This window comes from Anabrus simplex, chromosome 1 (genome assembly GCF_040414725.1).
Source record: "Anabrus simplex isolate iqAnaSimp1 chromosome 1, ASM4041472v1, whole genome shotgun sequence".
Taxonomy (NCBI): Eukaryota; Metazoa; Arthropoda; class Insecta; order Orthoptera; family Tettigoniidae; genus Anabrus; species Anabrus simplex.
In genome coordinates, this window is record NC_090265.1 from 1,135,469,983 (window position 1) to 1,135,491,097 (window position 21,115).

The 21,115-nt window shown below is 37.0% G+C and overlaps 1 protein-coding gene across 2 annotated transcripts in view; it reads right to left on the reverse strand.

Annotated features, from left to right (window-relative positions):
• LOC136858236 (lysine-specific histone demethylase 1A-like) overlaps positions 1 to 21,115 on the reverse strand; it is a 440,612-nt gene that overhangs the window by 329,515 nt on the left and 89,982 nt on the right. The gene's annotated exons all lie outside the window — the stretch shown is intronic.

Sequence of the window (21,115 nt, forward strand, 5' to 3'; positions counted from 1 at the left end):
CAATTGCAAATGGGCCTATTTTCATGTGAAATTATTCGGATTGTCATATCTGATCAGGGGAATTTTAAATTTGTGACTGTTTTCGGTGTATTGTGTATGATACATACGGTAGCTGCCAATAAAAATCAGCAATGCAGAAATGAACAGACAGGTTCAAATATTTTCTAGTAAAGATCAGTATTGAGTGCATATTTAGTGTCAAAGCATTATGAAAATGATTTCCCATGTTATATAGAAGGTTTCTCTTTTAAAAGTATGAATTTGTATGATAATTTTCATCATAAATAGACTTTCCTTTGATATTATTTTACAAATTTTTGCTGCAGGATTGAAAGATAGTGAGATATTGGAGCTTGTAGACCAAATTGACCCAAATTCTTCAGAGGTCCAGATGACCATAGCATAGCTTTCGAGCTCTTAGGTTGTTTACCGAGTACAGTGAATGACGATAATGCTAGTTCTCCCTCGGATTCGGAGAATGAGCCTGAAATTCCTATAGGAAGTACTCATGTCAAAGGTTCAGGCTGGTTGCATAAAACTGCGTAAGTTAAATTTATGTTCAATTATTCAATTTATTCACAAATCTACTTATCTGAGTAATTAAATAACTTGTCTTTCTTTTTAGTTTCAAACCACACCCTATTGGAAATCCTCAGGCACCACTATACTATCCAAATGAACAACATCCTAAAAGACCGTTTGAGTATTTCACCAAGTATGTTCAACCATCACTGTTTGAAGATATTTTGGAGTACATGAATATCAGGCAGGTGGCAGTAATTGGAAAATAATTAGGCTATACTGGGGAGGAAATCTGCAAGTAATGGGGTTCTGAAATTGTACAGTAACATCCTTGTTGGGTTTTCCGCGAATGAGGATGTGTTGGGAGCGAAGGACTCATTACCCCTTAATTGCAGATATCATTTCAAGGGACAGATTTTATTTAATTAGGAATGCGCTAAAAAATAGTTGATGACAATGCAGTATCTAACGAGACTAAACAGCAGGACAGCTTTTGGAAAGTTTGGCTACTCCTGGACACAATTAGAGAGAGGTGTCTAAAAAATCCTTGGCCTAAAGAAGTATCCATTAACGAACAAATTATACCCGTTCACAGCCAGGTAAAGATGCGACAGTACATGCAAGGCAAGCTAAATCCTGCTGGACTGAAAAGTTTTGTTATGGCCACACCAACTGGTCTGCCTCTTGATTTCCTAATGTACCAGGGAAGAGGGGAAATAATCTCTGGAAAAAAAAAAAAAAAAACCCCTCCCTGACAAAATTGATTTAGTTGGTAGGATAGTGCTAAAACTCTGTGATTCACTCCCTCCTGGTTCATTAGTTCTCATGGACAGGTATTTTACTTTACTGGCGCTTCTTGACAGACTCCTTATCCACAGAACCATATTGGCTCCTGGGACCATAATGGTCAGCTGCCTGTCCACAAGTGTCCAGTTCAAACGGGACCTAGACACGGGAAAGTAAGAGGCAACTTTGATCAAGTTGTCAGGCGGATGAGAAGTTAGTTATGACCAAGTGGTTTGACAACAAACCTATTTACATTGCCTCATCTGAGTATGGAGCTGAGCCAGTTGACGAATGTAAGTGCTGGTCAAAACAAGATGCGCGTTCAAATGCTAGGACCCCATGCTGTGAAACAGTACATTCAGCACATGGGGGAGTTGACTTCCTGGACAGAGTAGAGGGAAAATATGCTATGAGATGTCGAACAAACAAATGGACGATACGAGTAATCCACCATTTCACAGATTTTGCCCTGGCAGCGGCATGGATATAATACAGACAAGATGCTCTACGGAATGGTTTTACAAGGAAAGAAATTCTGACTTACTTTGATTTCAAATTGGATGTTGCAGAAAGACTCACTTTACTTTTACAAGGACAGCTAGGGGATGAAGACAGTGATGATAATGATGATGGCCAAACAGAAGAACCGGTCTAGATGTAGACTTCCTGGCTGCAATGCCTTAACTTGGGCCTGTTGTATGTAGTGCAATGTTTTCTTGTGTTTATCCCAGGATAGGAATTGCTTTCTCGCTTTCCACAAGAGATAGAATAGTATAGAACAATAAATTTTTCCACATAATTTGATATTGATTCTTAGCATTCTCAGTAATTTCAAACTTTTTTTTGTAAACGTGTGTTCGATCAAACAAGACTGCAAACTTTTTTTAAAAAAATTTTGAAATTCTGAATGTAATTAAGAATACCAAAAAACTCCTTATTAAAATGTTTATGTAGCTATTTAGTATTAAGGTAATGTCTTATAACGTTTATAGATTTCAAAAAAGCTTACGACTCCATCCACATACCATCATTATTATAAATTTTAACCTTTTTCCGGTCCAACATTGAGGTCACTTCGACATTATGTTTCATTCTACTTGAGAAGTTATTTATTGAAGTTCTTTGATCTGATTGAGGTCGATCGATATCCCTGGAGTTTCTAGAGCAAATTTTTGTGCATAAAGGAAGCTGTTCTGTTATCTCCATTAAAATAATACAAGATATATGTAGCCGTGTATCGTCATGGTTACCCGCGGCCTGTCAGCTGTGTTTACATTGAGTAGTGAATGTGAACTGTCTCAGTTGAATTTGTGATATAAAAGCAGCAAATATGAATGAAGAAGAAATACATATGCATGTTTATTTAAACAGCAGTGACGATGATTATTTATTTGAATTAGGTAAATAGTTTAGAGAACTGTCAAGTGAAGATGAAGGTGTAGTGAACTTCAGCATTGCAAGTGAAAATTCAGTGACTAGATCTGTGCGTAAAAAGCACGGAATGATCCCGGACCATCACATGCTGTTTCTGAAGATTCAGAAGAGGAAGTTCCAGTGACTGCTGCAAAAGCAAGAAGATGCACGAAGGGGTTGTAGTAAGGATGTAAAGGAGAGGGCATATAAGTCTCTGGTAAGACCCCCAACTAGAGTATGGTTCCAGTGTATGGGACCCTCAACAGGATCACTTAATTCAAGAACTGGAAAAAGTCCAAAGAAAAGCAGCTTGATTTGTTCTGGGTGATTTCCGACAAAAGAGTAGCATTACAAAAATGGTGCAAAGTTTGGGCTGGCAAGATTTGGGAGAAAGGAGACGAGCTGCTTGACTAAGTGGTATATTACAAAGCATTATTCTCGTCATTGTTCTGTATTGAAAACAGCTTTATCACTAAGTTTACACAAGGAGAATTTTATTACACCACCTATTCAATACAAACCACAACTGCATGATTAAATGAACATAGAAAGTACCAAATTTTAAGGTACATGTTTTGCCCCTCTTTTACTGGGCATCATCAGCCTTATTCAGTCCTAAAACAAACATTGGTCTGAGGACCTTATCCAATTTATATAAACTATACTGTTGAACTCTTAATAGTATTGACACTGTGGTTCATTATATTTACAGTACAAAGATACATGAAAATACATATACACACACATTAAAATCACTTTAAAAATATTAAAATGTTTGTCTAAAAGAGTTTTATATCACATAATTTCTTAAAAATAGTTCATGTCTGAATTTGAAATGGATTCTCATCATAAAATGCTTGAACAATAAGCAACACTTAGGGGACCAGAGTATCTAATCCAATGCATCAATGGATAGGATTAGTAGGGGAAGGTCGGGAGGTATCGGACGGCGACTGGTATCGGACAATTCACAGATGTCTTTGTTAGCAGCATGTGGCAGAACCTGTTTAGCTACTCACAGGTCCGCCTGCATGTTTGAAGGGTGGGTACATCCTATTCAGTCGAAAGGCAGGGTCGTTTATGAGTGATGGTGTATTTTTGTCCTTTGTGTGATTTTCGGCCGGCACGGATTTATTTTTACCAAGAAGTAGCAGCAACAAGGATAAGTTGTATTGAAATTTAAGTACATTAGCAGAAGCAGTATTCCTTACTCTGTAATATTGTGGGTTTAGAATCAGTTTCTTTTCGAATGTTCTCGTTCAGTTCCAGTTGTTTCTTAAGGGAGTCATTCGGGCGGTATCGGACACGAAACTGGCGTGCGGTATCGGACACATAGGTTGCAGTTCCGTCCGGGTTATTGATAGTACTATCCTTTGTTTTAGGTAAGCATGGGGAAGATACGAGGATAATGGGAAGAAAGCAATATAATATTATCAGTGAATTGTGTCAGGGACAATAGAATGAATATTAGAGAGGCCAGTCAATTTTCCTCTGTTCTACAAAAGCACGTTAGATGATAGAATTAAAGCTCTTGAAGCTGGTAAAGAGATTCCAATAAAAGCGTGTACGGCGAACAGTGAGACTTTTCAGAGAACATTCTCAGATGCATATCAAGACCCCGACAGTCAGCTCATGCCACTCATCAAAACAGAATTTTTAAAACTTGTGTATCAATTTGCTGAAGAATTGAGAGCTGAACATAGGTTTAATAAAACTAAAGTGATGGCAGGAAAGACCCTTTTTATGATTTTATGAAGAGGCATTAAGACCTCCGTTTGAGGACGGCTGAGTCTATCAGCTTGCAGCGAGCAGTAGGCTTCAACAAGGAGCAAGTGGATTTATTTTTGATAAATTAAATGATCTTATGACTAAATATTTGTTTAGTCCATAAAGAATCTTCAACGCTAATGAGTGTGATATTTGCAGAATGGCTAAACGTTAGTTTGTTTTATTTTGAATGTGAAAAAAATAAATTTTTGTTAAAAAAGATTGACCGTCCGATACCACCCTCCATTTTTTAAACCTACGAAAGTGTAATGACCTCCTTAATTTGTTAATATTGTCCGTATTTTTAATTATGATTAAATATATTCTAGTGGGTACGTTGATACAAGAATATAGATGCTTATAAAATGCATTACACGAATTTTTTTCTATTCCATAAACAAATTATGGCAGAAGAGTTAAACTGTCCGATACCGCCCGACTTTCCCCTATGATAAAATATGCATGTTGAGGGTGAGATCTTAAAAAACATAAGGGTTAAAAATGCGTAGTCAAATTGAAGATGATATGGATTAAGTTATCATAATATGTTGGGTAAAAATCGTTGTATAATAACGAGTGCTAGTAGAGATGGGGTGTTGGTCTGAATCGCTGTTAAAACTATTCGTAAGAGTGAACAGTAGGCCCATATGACAATCTCATGGAAATGTAATGCCCCTTGTAAATGTAGACGATGGTAGAAAAGAACGTGGATGTTCTGTAATGAAACAGAAAGAGAACTTGATTTCATGTGATGATAGATAGTGTAATTTCACTGAAAAATATTTGTTATATAAAACTGGTACTTACTCATTCACCAAATATTATGTACGTCCTACTGTTTCAGCGGCATTAGCTTGTTTGGTGTTCCTATTCCTGGTGTTGTATCGATGTGGTAGAAGTGGTGGGGAATGCTGAGGGGGAGAGGAGGTAGGCGGAGCTTTGAATGCCGATGCTAACATAGGAAGGGGGTTGTTTGGAAGAGCAAGCACAGGCTTGGTATTTAGAGAGATGAAGGGAGTTTTTAATTCTAAGGATTTAAATATCCGAGGAATATGGTTGTATTAACCGCACTTTATAACTTAGGCTTTAAAGTGTGTAGTGGACGTCTGCTTTCCATGTCGTCATTGAGATTTTGTTCTTTATTATATGTTTTGTCCAAAAAGATGTATATACTCTCTAATTCATTTAAAAGTTTACCGTTGCCTATATTCCTGATTATTGTGAGACTCTTTTCTATTGAAGTGAAACGGTGTCCGGCTTCCTTCATATGCGTGCTCATTGCTGAATAATTGTTATGTTCAGCATTAAAATGCTCCATGTACCTTGTATAGAAGCTTCGTCCAGTCTGTCCAACATAGGAAAATCCACACTGTGAAAAGTTAATCTGTAGACTCCTGAACCTGAATATCTATTATTGTTATAATTAATCTTCTTACAATTGAAAAATATGTTTTGAGTTGTGTTAACTGTTCTATAGGCTATGTTCATATTACACTTATTGAAAGTGTTTGCAATTTGGTGGATAACTGAACTACTATACGTGAAAGTGGTGTAATCAGTTCTTTTAGGTTTGTCCGGTATAAGATTTGTGGATAACTTGTTTTTGATTTTATAAATCAAGCGGTTTACCATCTCAACCTTAAATCCATTAAGTTTGGCAAAGTTCCTTACGTAGTTTAACTCAGTCTTTAAGTTAATAGGGGAAAGAGGGATTCTTAATGCTATGTATATTAAACTATGAAAAGATGCCTGTTTCTGGGAACTAGGGTGTAACGAGGAATTATTTATAGTTATCGGAGAACGTCTAGGCTTTCTATACACCTGAAATTCAAAGGTATTATTATCTCGGATATCTTTTCTGTCTAAAAAAATTTAAGGAGCCCTTCCTTAGTGAAATTCAAGTTAGGGTCGATATTATTTAAATTTTCTACGATTTTGCTACTGTTGGTGACATTCTTATCAATTACTACAAAAGTGTCATCCACATATCTCAACCACAAACAAATTCCTTTGATATTACTTGTTATTTTTGTGTGTTCAATCAAGTCCATGTAGATATCAGCTAGGATGCTCGATATTGGGTCAAGCATTGCTAAACTGTTCTGTTTGTAAATTTTCTTATTAAATGTGAAATAGTTGTTGTCCAAGACAAAATTCAATAGACTCATGAAGTCATCGATCTCCATTCTACTGAAGCCACTATATTTACAGATATTACAAAATTCAATAGACTCATGAAGTCATCGATCTCCATTCTACTGAAGCCACTATATTTACAGATATTATTATAGATGATGTTAACTGTATCTCTGGTTGGAATATTTGGGTACATATTAATCACATCAAAAGAGCATATTGCTTGATTTGGTTGTACATTGAGTTTACTTAGGATCTCACACAAATCAACTGAATTCTTTAAGGGCTGCTTGTTATTAAATACATAATGTTTCTTAAGAAAGCCACGAATATACTTAGAAGCTTTGTATGTTGGGATATTACGGCAGTTATTAATAGGACATATTGGAATATCATTCTTATGGACTTTAGAAAGGGCTCTTGCTACTGGGATGTTAGGAGTCATACTTATGAGTCTCTGTTGATCTTGTTCATTAAAATGAAATGTGGATTACCTGATTATTGTCTTTAAATTACGCTGTACTTTTACTGATGGATCCTTACTAACCACCGAGTAATTACTATTGTTGAAAAAATCCTCTCTTGTTTGGATATACTGTATGCTTCCTTGTGTATTAAAACTATTGATCCCTCCTTGTCGGCTTTAGTCACCACAATGCTGTTGCCTTTTAGTTTAGTTTTTAAATTTTGTATTAATGTGTGCTGATTGGGATCAAATTTAGTATTCAGATCTTCGGCTAACCTAGGTAGTTTTTCCTTTATTTCTGACTAGCAAGATACCCGTGCTTCGCTACGGTATTATACTGAAATTTATAATTGAATGCTTATTGTTTTAGGTATATAATCCGCCGAAATTCGCGAACTGACTCGTTTTCTGCGAGAATCCACCAAAATTCCCGATCTGACTGGTTTTCTATTACTTCACGGCACGTTTCCTCCCATTTTTCAATCTTCCTTTCCAGCAATCGATTTCGTACTTCCCGGGCTAGGCTCAGATATTCCTCCCGGTCAGTTGGGTCCGTAAATCTTTGCCATCTTTTCCTATAATCATTTTTAATATGGATAAAATCCTTCATGAGATCCGGCGTGGTGTCATATTGGGCGCCTTGGCGGCACTGAACCCGCGGCCGGACTGCATTCTTAGTCATTTGTCCAGGAGCCGTTACCAGCGCGGTCCGCACATTTGACGACGGTCCGGAATATTATTATTATTATTATTATTATTATTATTATTATTATTATTATTATTATTATTATTATTATTACTATTATGTGTTGCTGGAATGGCTGATGACAGGGAAAACCGGAGTATTCGGAGAAAAACCTGTCCCGCCTCCGTTTTGTCCAGCACGAATGTCACATGGAGTGACCGGGATTTGAACCACAGCACCCAGCTGTGAGAGGCCGGCGCGCTGTTGCCTGAGCAACGGAGGATACTTATAAGTACATTAATAACAGTAAAATCAATTGGATACACCTCCTTCTACACCCCACCGCCGTTAAGTTTATTTACCGCCACCCCCCCTCCCCCCAAAAAAATATTAAAATAATGCTTGTTTCTTTATGTTTAAGGGAGATTCCAAACACCAATGTTCACGTCTATTACCTTCAGTTTTGAGATATAAGTATCCCCATAAAAATAATTTACTTTTTTCACTTCATTTCACAATACTCCCCCCCTCCCCCCCCCCCCCGAAGTGAATTTTCCCCTCAAAAAATACTTGTTTCTTTAATAGTAAAGGATCTTCTAAATACCAATTATCATGACTCTAACTTCTTCAGAGTTTTTGATTTATGTGTCCTCCTTTACACTCCCGCCCTCCAAGATGGTTTCCCCACCAAATGCGTTTTTCTTTGTTTTTAAAGGAGATCCAAATACGAATTTTCACGTCTGTAACAACTTTATATTTATTAGATGTATGTATTCTCATAGAATTAAGTCAATTAATTTTCCAATTCTTTCACACACACACCCCCCCCCCCACGCCTTCAAGGGATTTTCCGAGAATACGTGTTTTTTTACTTTTAAAGCAGATTGCAAATATCAAATTTCACGTCTGTAACATCTTCATTTTTGAGATATCAGTAGCCTAATTGAAAGAACTCAACACCATTTTCAGTCACTTTTAGCCCCCCCCCCCCCCACCTTCCACCCGAGTGGTATTTCCGAAAACTAAAAATACACGTTTCTTTATGTTTAATAGAGATAAAAAATACCATTTTTCACTTCTGTAACATGTTAAGTTTTTTTAGATATACTGTAAAAATTCTCATTTTAAAATTTCACCCCTTTTGAGTTCCCCTTAAGCGGAGTTTCCAAAAACAAATCACCTATGTTTCTTTACATTTACAGGAGATTCCAAACACCCACTTTTTACGTCTGTAACATTTTACGTTTCCAAGATATTCTGTAGATATATTCTTTCAAAAAATTCACCCCAATTTGTCACTCCTGTTTAACCGCCATTAATTGGATTTTCCAAAAACTAAAAAATACGTGTTTCTTTATTTTTAAAGGAGATCCCAAACACCAATTTTCAGGTCTGTAATATCTTTCGTTTCTGAGATATATGTATCCTCATTAAAGGCATTCAACCCATTTTTCACCCTTTTATACCCCTCCTATTAGGATTTACAGGAAACAAAAAATACAAAAAATACATGTTCCTTTATTTTTAGAGGAGATTCGAACTACCAATTTTTACATCTGTAAATTTTAAAGTTTTAAGTTGTAGACACACTCATTTTAAAATATTCACCCCCCTTTTCACCCTCCAATATTTGGATTTTCCAAAAACGAAAAAATGCGTGTTTCTTTACTTTTAAAGAAGATCCAAAATACCAATTTTCAGGTCTGTAATATCTTCAGGTTCTGAAATATAAGTAGCCTCATTAAAGGCATTCAACCCATTATTAACCCTTTTACACCCTTCCTATTGGGATTTTCCGAAAACAAAATGAATACGTGTTTCTTTATTTTTAAAGGAGATTCTAAATACCAATTTTTACATCTATAAACTTTAAAATATATGAGATATAGATACACCCATTTTAAAAAATCACCCCCTCTTCACCCCCCCCCCCCATTAATTGGATTTTCCACAAACAAAAATATGTGTTTCTTTATTTTTAAAGGAGATCCCAAACACCAATTTTCAGGTCTGTAATATCTTCAGGTTCTGAAATATAAGTAGACTCATGAAAGGCATTCGACCCCTTTTTCAACCTTTTCCACCCTTCCTATTAGGATTTTCTGAAAACAAAACATACGTGTTTCTTTATTTTTAAAGGAAATTCTAAATACCAATTTTTACATCTATAACCTTTAAAAGTTTTGAGATGTAGATACACTCATTTTAAAATATTACCCCCTTTTCACCCCTCCCTTAATTGGATTTTCCAGAAACAAAAAATACGTGTTTCTTTATTTTTAAAGGAGATCCCAAACACCAATTTTCAGGTCTGTAATATCTTCAGTTTCTGAGATATAAGTAGCCTCATTAAAGGCATTCAACCCCTTTTTCACCCCTTTTCACTCCTCCTATTGCGATTTTCCGAAAACAAAAAAATAAGTGTTTCTTTATTTTTAATGAAGATTCTAAATACCAATTTTTACATCTGCAAACTTTAAAAGTTTGGAGATATAGCATCACTCATTTTAAAAATCTCCCCCATTTTCACCCTCCCATTAATTGGATTTTCCAAAAACAAAAAAATACGTGTTTCTTTATTTTTAAAAGAGATCAAAAGTACCAATTTTCAGGTCTGTAATATCTTCAGTTTCTGAGATATAAGTACCGGTATCCTGATTAAAGGCATTCAACCCATTTTCCCCCATTTTCACCCTTTTTCACCCCTCCTATTGGGATTTTCTGAAAACAAAAAAATACGTGTTTCTTTAATTTTAAAGAAGATTCTAAATACCAATTTTTACATCTGTAAACTTTTAAAGTTTTGAGATATGGATACACTCATTTTAAAACTTCACCCCCTTTTCACCTCCTTAGCGACGGAATATCCAAAAATCCTCTCTTAGCGAGCACCTACATCTTAATATGAATATATCCCCAAAATTTCATTTCTTTATGTCCAGTAGTTTTGGCTCGGCGATGATGAATCAGTCAGTCAGTCAGTCAGGACAAGTTATTTTATATATATACTAGCAAGATACCCGTGCTTCGCTACGGTATTATACTGAAATTTATAATTGAATGCTTATTGTTGTAGATATATAATCCGCCGAAATTCGCGATCTGATTCGTTTACTGCGAGAATCCGCCAAAATTCGCGATCAGACTTGTTTTCTAATACATTACGGCAAGTTTCCTCCCATTTTTCAATCTTTCTTTCCAGCAATCGATTTCGTACTTCCCGGGCTAGGTCCAAGTATTCCACCCGGTCAGTTGGGTCCCTAAATCTTTGCCATCTTTTCCTATAAGCATTTTTAATATGGATCAAATCCTTCAGGAGAACCGGCGTGGTGTCTTCTTGAGTGCCTTGGCGGTACTGAACCCGCGGCCGGACTGTATTCTTAGTCATTACCCGTCCAGGACCCGTTTCCAGCGGGATCCGCACATTTGACGACGGTCCAGAGAAAATATTATTATTATTATTATTATTATTATTATTATTATTATTATTATTATTATTATAGATGTTCTGGACCCCACAGCAAGATGCAAGACCGCTACTTGGCGGTAACTTACATCTGCTGCCATTGTCATTGTTGACAATGTGACCAGCACCATTGTCGCGCGTAGGCAAATGTGCGGGATTTCTGGCGATACGAATGACATACTTCCGTGCATTATTGACCTTATTATAGAGGTGAACGGACGGTCAATCTCTTTCCTATCGTTTAATTCAAATTAGTTTAAATTTTTATTTATATGCCAGGAGAATCTACTGTAATCTAAGAACGTTCTCCGAAGGAAAAGATGGTTCATGAAAACGAACCCAGGAAAGATTAGAAATGATCTGTTTATGATCAGAATAAGTACATCGAAAATCTACAGCCTGTTTCCAGTCATTCGACAGGGTCAGGAATGGAATGAATAAAGCCCCCGTCTAGCGGCGACAATAGGAATTGTTCCGGCTGCCGAAGCCTGTCGCACTTCTCTGGGGCAATGATTAATAAGTGACAAATGAAATGAACTGATATTGGACAGTGTTGCTGGAGTGAATGATGACAGGGAAAACTGGAGTATCCGGAGAAAAACCTGTCCCGCCTCCTTTTTGTCCAGCACGAATGTCACATGGAGTGACCGGGATTTAAACCATGGAACCCAGCTGTGAGAGCCCGGCGCGCTGCCGCCTGAGCAACGGAGGCTCCTTGTAAGTACATTGCGAACAGTAAAATCAATTGGTCTCCCCTCCTTTTACAACCCACCGCCATTAAGTTTATTTACCCCCCTAAAAAGAATGAAAAGATGGCGTGCTTCTTTATGTTTAAAGGAGATTCCAAACACCAATGTGGTCACGTCTATTACCTTCAGTTTTGAGATATAAGTATACCCATTAAAATAATTCACTTTTTTCACTTCCTTTCAAACTCCTCCCCCTCCCCCCTATGTGAATTTTCCGGCAAAAAATACTTGTTTCTTTAATAGTAAAGGGTCTTCTAAATACCAAATATCACGACTCTAACTTCTTCACTTTTAGATTTATGTGTCCTCACGAAAGGAATTCAACTCCTTTTCACTCCCACACCCCCAAGATGGTTTCCCCCCAAAAACGCGTTTTCCTTTGTTTTTAAAGGAGATCCAAATACCAATTTTTACGTCTGTAACAACTTTAGTTTTTATTAGCTTATGTATTCTCATACAAATAAGTCAATTAATTTTTTCTATTCTTTAACCCCCCCCCCCCCCTTTCATTGGATTTTCCGGGAATACGTGTTTCTTTACTTTTAAAGCAGATTCCAAATATCACATTTCACGTCTGTAACATCTTCATTTTTGAGATATCAGTAGCCTAATTAAAAGAATTCAACACAATTTTCAGTAATTATTAACTACCCCCTACACCCAAGTGGTATTTCCGAAAACAAAAGTACATGTTTGTTTATTTTTAAAGGAGATTCTAAATACAAATTATTACATCTATAGACTTTAGAAGTTTTGAGATATAGATACACTCATTTTAAAAACTTCGTCCCCCTTTTCACCCCCCATTATTTGGATTTTCCCAAAACGAAAAAATACATGTTTCTTTATTTTTAAAGTAGATCCCAAATACCAGTTTTCAGGTCTGTGATATCTTCAGGTTCTGAAATATAAGTAGCCACATTAGAGGCATTCAACCTGTTTTTTACCCTTTTCCACACTTCGTATTAGGATTTTCCGAAAACAAAAAATACGTGTTTCTTTATTTTTAAAGGACATTCTAAATACCAATTTTTACATCCATAAACTTTAAAAGTTTTGATATATAGATACACTCATATTAAAAAAATCACCCCCCTTTTACCCCCACCATTAATTGGATTTTCTAAAAACAAAAAAGTACGCGTTTCTTTATTTTTAAAGGAGATCCCAAACACCAATGTTCAGGTCTGTAATATCTTCAGTTTCTAAGATATAAGTATTCTCTTTAAAGGCATTCAACCCCTTTTTCACCCCTTTTCACCCCTCCTGTTGGGATTTTACGAAAACAAAAAAATACGTGTTCCTTTATTTTTAATGAAGATTCTAAATACCTATTTTTACATCTCTAAACTTAAAAACTTTTGAGATATAGATGCACTCATTTTAAAAATTCACCCCCCTTTTCACCCTCGCATTAATTGGATTTTCCAAAAACAAAAAAATACGTGTTTCTTTATTTTTGAAAGCGATCAAAAGTACCAATTTTGAGGTCTGTAATATCTTCAGTTTCTGAGATATAAGTACCGGTATCCTGATTAAAGGCATTCAACCCCTTTTTCACCCTTTTTTACCCCTCCTATTGGGATTGTCTCAAAACAAAAAAATACGTGTTTCCTTATTTTTAAAGGAGATTCTAAATACAAATTTTCACATCTGTAAACTTTTAAAGTTTTGAGATATAGACACACTAATTTTAAAATTTCACCCCCCTTTTCACCCCCTTAGCGACGGAATATCCAAAAATCCTCTCTTACCGAGCACCTACATCTTAATATGAATATATCTCCAAAATTTCATTTCTTTATGTCCAGTAGTTTTGGCTCGGCGATGATGAATCAGTCAGTCAGTCAGGACAAGCTACTTTATATATATAGATTTTATGTCTTTTGTATTTCATAGGGAGTTTGGAAATGTTGGCCTTATCTCGGCCACTGTGTTGATAATGTCTACCTCTTTCTTCTTGTTAGGCCAATTACATTTAGGACATTTATTCAAGAGCTCCATCTCTTTACCCATTTTATATAACAAATATTTTTCAGTGAAATTACACTATCTATCACACGCAATCAAATTCTCTTTGTTTCATTATAGAACATCCATGTTCTTTTCTACCATCGTCTACATTTACAAGCGGCATTATGTTTCCATGAGATTGTCATATGGGACTACTGTTCACTCTTATGAATAGTTTTAGCAGCGATTCAGACCAACACCCCATCTCTACTAGCACTTGTTATTATACAACGATTTTTACCCAACATATTGATAATTTAATCCATATCGTCTTCAATTTGACAACGCATTTTTAACCCTTATGTTTTTTAAGATCTCACCCTCAACATGCACATTTTATCATACTAATCCTATCCATTGATGCATTGGATTAGATACTCTGGTCCCCTAAGTGTTGCTTATTGTTCAAGCATTTTATGATGAGGATCCATTTCAGATTCAGACAAACTATTTTTAAGAAATTTTGTAATACAAAACTCTTTTACACAAACACTTAAATATTTTTAAAGTGATTTTGATGTGTGTATATATGTTTTTTTCAAGTATCTTTGTACTGTAAATATAATGAACCACAGTGTCAATACTATTAAGAGTTCAACAGTATAGTTTATATAAATTGGATAAGGTCCTCAGACCAATGTTTGTTTTAGGATTGAATAAGGCTGATGATGCCCAGTAAAAGAGGGGCGAAACATGTACCTTAAAATTTGGTACTTTCTATGTTCATTTAACCATGCAGCTGTGCTTTGTATTGAATAGGTGGTGTAATAAAATACTCCTTGTGTAAACTTAGTGATATAAGTGGTATGTTACAAGAGAAACGGGCCATCACTTTACATCCATAGAGAAAGATCTTACCATCATTAGAAGCATAGGTAAAGGGAAATTAATGAATGAACTGGAAAACCTACACATCTTTTTAGACCAAACCTACAATAAAAATAAAAATCTCAACGACGTCAATGAAATTAAGAATCCTTTGTACGAATTAACACCTAGATTAATTAATATCGTGAATTCAGATCAAAACAAAATCCCTCATTTATTTAAATCTCCACACTCAAATGCTTCATCCATCATGCCAAAAGTTAAACCCGCCCATATTGCTTCTAGAAACTCCCCTCCAGCAACAGCACACACGCCCATAGACCAGCCTACCCCCACTCTCCCTCCATGCCCCGCCCCTCCATTACCGCACCATTACAACACCAGGAGTAGAAATGGTGACAAGACAGGCGCTGCCGGAACAGACAGATCCATCTAGTATTAACTGAACAAGTAAGTCATTTTACAGTTAAGAGGTGTTAATTTAATACATTTTATCACAACGCGTGCTCAAAAAATTTTTAATTCAAAATTATTTTCTACTTCATTACAGATATTCTTAAGATCCCTCCCAAAGACCAAGCAACACATCAACGGGAACAATTTTCACACAAGACTGTATCAAGTGTCTAGGATGTCTCTTCCCAATTAAGCAGCAGCCTAAAACTATGAAACAGCTAAATATTTTACTCTTGTCAATTCCTTGACGTTACATGAGACCCAAAGTCAAGACGCTAACAGTTTCATTCACAACGTTTTTGACCAGTCTACCTACAACAATCGGCTTTTGAATCTCCACTTGTACACGACAACACATTTAAATATTAGTTACGTCAAGAACATGAAAATGAAAATCGTGGGTCAAACAAGCTCCAGTTTTAATATCACCCCTTCTCAAGAAGAAAAAAGAAGATCCGTTTCATTTTATTTTTAGTTTTGAACATTTTAAGTTAACCAGAACTGCCAAGTTAAAACACATTCAATTTAAATTTATATTTTCAATCTTGACCAACCTACAATCAGTTCAAATCTCCACTTATTGTTGACGACACATCCTGTCACCAGACACGATACGTCAAGTACTTAATATGATATAGGGGTCACATAAACCCCGATTTCCAATCCTCTTCACCGAAAAGAAGATCCATTTTAGTTTTGGACATTTTCCTTATTAAATAGATTAGGACCAAAATACTGTATTGACTTATGTTTGTATATATTGTATATAATGTATATGTTGTATATAGTGCATATATTAGTATGTTTATATTAGTTAAAAAGGTCCCAAACCTTGACCTAAAGGTTGTTTACAGGCTGAAGATGCCCAAAATAATGGGTGAAACATGTACCTGACCAAATGAGTCTACATAAAATCATGTAGATAATAACCACATTAAACGTGGAAAGTATTGAATAGGTGGTTTTTTATTTAATTATCCTTGATATCTATGCATAAGTGGTATGTTCCGAGCTGTCAGAGGAGAGATGGAGTGGAATGACATCAGTAGACGAATAAGTTTGAGAGGTGTCTTTAAAAGTAAGTAATAATAATAATGTTAATTGCTTTACATCCCACTAACTAATTTTATTGTTTACAGAGGCGCCGAGGTACCAGAATTTTGTCCCGCAGGAGTTCTTTTATGTGCCAGTAAATCTTTCGACACGAGGCTGACGTATTTGAGCATCTTCAAGGCCAGCGCCTCAACTGTCTGAACCACTCAGCCTGGCTTTAAAAAGTAGGAAAGATCACAATATGAAGATAAGACTGGAATTCAAGAGGACAAATTGGGGCAAATATTCATTTATAGGAACGGGAGTTAGGGATTGGAATAACTTACCAAAGGAGATCGTTCTATAAATTTCCAATTTCTTTGCTATCAATTAAGAAAAGGCTAGGAAAACAACAGATAGGGAATCTGCCACCTGCCAAACTGCCCTAAATGCAGATCGGTAGTGATTGTGTCTTTGACTGTAATGGGCTGGGGTGCCGGGGTGCAGGAGGGAATACGGCACACGGCAATGACAACGCTTCTCAGGTCAGTGTTGATAATTAGAGTAACAGTGATGCTGAAAATACTTCCGCACATACAAATGGGAATGCAAATGACAATAGTGTTTACCGGAATGTAACATTTCATGATAGTGAGCCTCCTAGACTAAGTTATTCATCAAGTCAAAAACTTTTTTTTTTTTTTTGCTATGGGCTTTACGTCGCACCGACACAGATAGGTCTTATGGCGACGATGTGATGGGAAAGGCCTAGGAGTTGGAAGGAAGCGGCCGTGGCCTTAATTAAGGTACAGCCCCAGCATTTGCCTGGTGTGAAAATGGGAAACCACGGAAAACCATCTTCAGGGCTGCCGATAGTGGGATTCGAACCTACTATCTCCCGGATGCAAGCTCACAGCCGCGCGCCTCTACGCGCACGGCCAACTCGCCCAGTAGTCAAAAAACTAGAGGACCGCAGGTTCCTCCTAGCTGTATCACTCCACTTCAGTTTTTTAAGTTAATTTTCACTCCTGCATTGATTATTTCTTTGTAAAGGCCCTTCAAGGGCTGTATTGCCATGGGGTTAGTTAGGATTAGGTTATAGCCTAGAAGTCATGTGTTCACTGCACAAAATTTGAGGCTATCACATACTGGACCCTCCCCTTACATTTTTTGGCTCTAAAATTGAAAAAAAAAAAAGGGGGTCTAATACACAAGTAAATACGGTATAGCATTCAGCAATTATTCAGCTGGAATCTGCAAATTGCATAGGTCTGCTAATCTGATAGCACAAAGAAACTAATTTGTTGGGCGGTATTTATTTATTTATTTATTTATTTATTTATTTATTTATTCATTCATTCATTCATTCATTCATTCATTCATTCATTTATTTATTTATTTATTTATTTATTTATTTATTTATTTATTTTCCCTCAAAGAACAATCTGAGCCAAAGCTAGCTATGGTGCAATGCTTAAGATAGCAGGGGAGGTTTAACACAAGAGTAACCTTCAGCACAGTTGTAACTACAGTATAGTGGCTAGGGTAGATATCTCCTTGTTTTATTGCTGTCATTGAGCAAATAATATGTAATGGTGCAATCTATGTTAATTCAGGCAAAGATTTCAGGAAAAGGTGTGCCTTCTACTGAAAACTCGATTTAAGGTAAGCCCCCATTTAAGATTTAAAAAATTAAAGTCCCTATAAAAATGTTAAATTGGAATTTCACTGAATGTTCAGCATTGAATAAACACATGTACCTGAATTAATGAATTTTTTCTTTTTCTTTTTTTTTTTTTTGCTATTTGCTTTACATCGCATCGACACAGATAGGTCTTATTGCGACGATGGGATAGGAAAGGCCTAGGAATTGGAAGGAAGCAGCCGTGGCCTTAATTAAGGCACAGCCCCGGCATTTACCTGGTGTGAAAATGGGAAACCACGGAAAACCATCTTCAGGGCTGCCGACAGTGGGGCTCGAACCCACTATCTCCCGATTACTGGATACTGGCCGCACTTAAGCGACTACAGCTATCGAGCTCGGTTAATGAATTATAATGGGAATGCTATGCTTGTGGCAGTATATTAATATCTTTAAGAATGAGTTCATAAATATAATATAAATGAGGGAAGATAGTTTTTGAGATATTTTTTTTTTTTTTGCTAGGGGCTTTACGACACAGATAGGTCTTATTGCGAAGATGGGATAGGAAAGGCCTAGGAATTGGAAGGAAGCAGCCGTGGCCTTAATTAAGGTACAGCCCCAGCATTTGCCTGGTGTGAAAATGGGAAACCACGGAAAACCACCTTCAGGGCTGCCGATAGTGGGATTCGAACCTACTATCTCCTGGATGCAAGCTCACAGCCACGCGCCTCTACGCGCACAGCCAACTCGCCCGGTTTTGAGATATGTGAAATGGATATGGAATACATAAGAGTGAGATAGTAATGAATATAGGAATCTTCAGGAAAGGCTACCATGAAGGAATTTTGAGCTGTTTATTTGTGTGGGTGAATAGCATTCTAGTGTGTGTTCTATAGTGTTCATATATAGAAAACAGGCTCATCTATACAGGGTGACCTTTAATAAAACTGAGAAACTGCAGGGACTTATTCCCAACTGGAAATGGAGGAAAAAAATCTCCTATGAACATGTGTCCGGAAATGCATCGTTGCGACGGTAGATGGCACTGACGAATGAAATTTTCTCTGACTACTTGCAGTGTGTTTCTTCTGTTGCAGATAGTGTGATTGAAGCAGTGTACTGTCGGAAGCAGAATGGTCCAGTATTCATGTCAGGAACAAGCCGAGATAGTGTTTGTGTACAGCCAAGTCAATGGAAACGGTCAAGAGGCAACACGGCTATACCAAAACAAGTTCCCTTACAGACAACCGCATCACACAATGTTTCAAGCCATTTTTGAGTGATCATGGGTCCTTTCAAACAGCCGAACATGCAGGGAGGCGGCGGACTGTGCATATACCAGATCTGGAGGAACAGGTTCTACAGAACATTGAGACGAACCCTAGTACAAGCTCCAGGCAAGTGGTCCGCTAACATGGTGTAAGCCAGACTACAATTATGTGTATACTGAATAACAACCGCTATTATCCCTATCACCTGCAACGAGTGCAAGGATTATCAGCAGCGGATTTCCCTCTACGGGAAGGATTTTGTCGATGGTTTTGCACCAGGCCATCACATTATGGAATTTCTGTTGTCAGTCCTCTTTACCAATGAAGCAACTTTTACCAGAAATGGCATCATCACGTGGGCTACAGAAAATCCCCGGGGAATGGTTGAAGCGTCTCACCACCATCGGTTCAGCATCAATGTTTGGGCAGGGATTCTTGGCGACCACATACTTGGACCAGTTATTATTCCACAACGCCTCAACGGAGGAACGAACCTGGACTTCGTGCAAAACACTCTGCCTGGATTGCTTGAGAATGTGCCTTTGGCAATAAGACAGGTTATGTGGTTTCTGCATGATGGAGCACTACCCCACTTACGCACTTCAGTTCGCCAACACCTCAACAACATCTTCCCCAGGCGCTGGATAGGACGCGGAAGCCCTGTTGCATGGCCTCCTAGACCACCGGGCTTAAACCCCCTGGATTTTTACCTCTGGGGACATCTGAAAAGCATTGTGTATGCTGAACCAGTTCCTGATGTACAGACCCTTCAGCAGCATGTTCACGACGCCTGTGACACTATTCGGCGAGAAGCGAAGAGTGAAGCAATCCATGATACGAGGCCACTTTGAAAATCTGCTGTGACGTGGATGCGATTCAGCTATGTACTGTGTTCCGGGACTATCTGTTGTTGTTGAATGCACATCGTGCATTTCCGGACACATGTTCATACGACATTTTTTCCTCCATTTCCAGTCAGGAATCAGTCCCTGCAGTTTGTCGGTCTTATTAAAGTTCGCCCTGTATAATACAAACCCTACACCTTAATTAGCCCACCCTGTTTAATTATAAATTTTTATTTGTTGTGATGATAACATCCTCTTTTAATTTGTACCAGGTTTAACTCGATTTGGGAAAAATGGCCCTAAGAGAGTAATTTATCTGTACAATATTGAAACATGAAGGTCACTGTTAAAGAGCACAATGTAAACACGCGTGTGTGATGAAGGGATAAGAATTTCTTGACTATAGTCTAGTTAAATACACGTGTAAAAGGTCATCCATATACTGTTATTCGGAAGGTTAACACTTGAGGTGATATGGGTATAAATCAGCCAAGCTGATCTTCAGTGATGGAATTCAACAATAGAAGAGGAGAATGCATATTGTATCCTACTGGAGTTCTGCTGATTCTTCATTATTTGCTTAATTTCAGGGAGACACACACTGTAATGTTAATTTGCTTGTGTATTTTTATTGAAATTGAGTGCATCATTGGATTATTTAGCAGGAGGAAAACTAAATTACAGTTACAGATCTTCTGACATGTTATTGTTGTTAACTCTTACAGGATTCAAAACATTGTCCTGTGTTTATTTTTGTTGTAAATTTTTCTCTCAAATCACAGAGATAATTTTATATGGCTAGTTAGAAGGAATATATCATTTTATTTTAAAGAAGAATGATGAGAAAGGGATATAAATGGTATCAAGATGAAACCCAGAGCAAAGAATTCCTAGCAGAGTTCAACACTCACATAACTTTATGTTAGAAGTAAAGTTGAATAAGTTCAATTGAGAATGTAATTTATGATTGGTATTCCGCAAGCTAAGCTAATATCTTTAAGTTACTGTAAGTTACTGTTACAAGAATTTAAGTTG